The sequence below is a fragment of the Aplysia californica genome, unplaced genomic scaffold, assembly GCF_000002075.1.
Source record: "Aplysia californica isolate F4 #8 unplaced genomic scaffold, AplCal3.0 scaffold00366, whole genome shotgun sequence".
Classification (NCBI taxonomy): domain Eukaryota; kingdom Metazoa; phylum Mollusca; class Gastropoda; order Aplysiida; family Aplysiidae; genus Aplysia; species Aplysia californica.
In genome coordinates, this window is record NW_004797636.1 from 470290 (window position 1) to 471744 (window position 1455).

Sequence of the window (1455 nt, forward strand, 5' to 3'; positions counted from 1 at the left end):
CACACACACACACACACACACACACACACACAAACACCCACGCCCCCATTTTGAACTGCTCGGCCCAGAATGCAACATTTTGGATAAGATTGGGAGGTCACTGTGGGTTCGTGTTATGTCTAAAGAGGGTATTACACGTTCAGTTCAAACTGATAGTCAGTTGTTGTCAGTCCTTTTTGTGATAGGTAAATAATACATGATGCAATCTTAGTTTTAAAAAAACCACCAAAAAAATCTTCATTCCTGTGATCTTCAAATTCCAGCAAGCAAAAGAGTGACCCGTGTGTCATTAGATTGATTTTGATACGCTGGTTCCGAATTCGATATCATTTTTACGATAGGACGTAGTTTTGAACATTTTTATCAAAAATTGTATTTGTCGCATGTCGGAGAGTCCAACTGGATGGACAGTCTGCCACGTCCAGGAACAGAAAACAGCAGGCTGTGATATTTGTGATGCACAAAGACGGGCGGAGTCAGCAATTTGTCTCACGACGCGGTGGAATCAGGCGCTCGTCAGTTTTTGAACTTGTAGAGTTAATGGTATCATCTTAAAGTTTATTTATTTTTCTTGCTTTCGATGAAAAAAACAACAACAACCCTATCTATCCTGAATAGAAGTACAGACATTTTCGATGAAGGAGGTGGTGAAGGAGGTAGGGTCACCTGTTGTGATTAGTTAACTTAGCGAGAAAATTGCCACCAAAGTTTTATGATTTCCAAAATTTGAAAGCCTTTAGAAAAGGGTAAAATATACTATTTTTTGCCTTTAATTAACGTTTGATAGTAAGACCCACATAAAAATAATGTGACAAAAAGCGTGTTGGGCCATAAAAAACACACCAAAAAAACAAAAAAACAAAACAACAACAACAACAACAACAGCAGCAGCAATAGCAACAACAACAACAACAAAAGATAAATATTTCCAAAACGGGATGAAAATGCCGGTTTCATCGATTCCACTAATTTGATGAGCGACGTATACTTCATTGAGCAAATTATACGAGCTGGCTGGGTTTTAAAAAAGTTTTAATAAGAGTTCTACGGCACTTGCTAAACAAATAGTTAATGTAAGTGCCGAAAAATAGAAGCGTTACAAGAGAGTAACATATAAAGGAAAAGAAAGAGGGAAGGTAAGGAATAGGATGATAGACGTTCGAAGGTGCAAACCGTACCAGAGCACCCACCAATCATCCATGAGCTGGCTCTTTCGGAAGAAATTACATAAAATATTTTAAAGTGAGATCATAATTTTGTGGAGTGCCTTCTTTGTTGCTGCTGCTGTATCTGCTGCTGCTACTAAGACTGGGCTTTTGGATATTAGGCGTGACTATGTTGAGCTTGACAAGATTTGCGACAGGGCGGAGAACAAAATCACCAGAGGACTATTATTTATAGAAATAACCATGACTTTTGAGTCCCATTTACAGCTACCTAATTTCAGTATATATA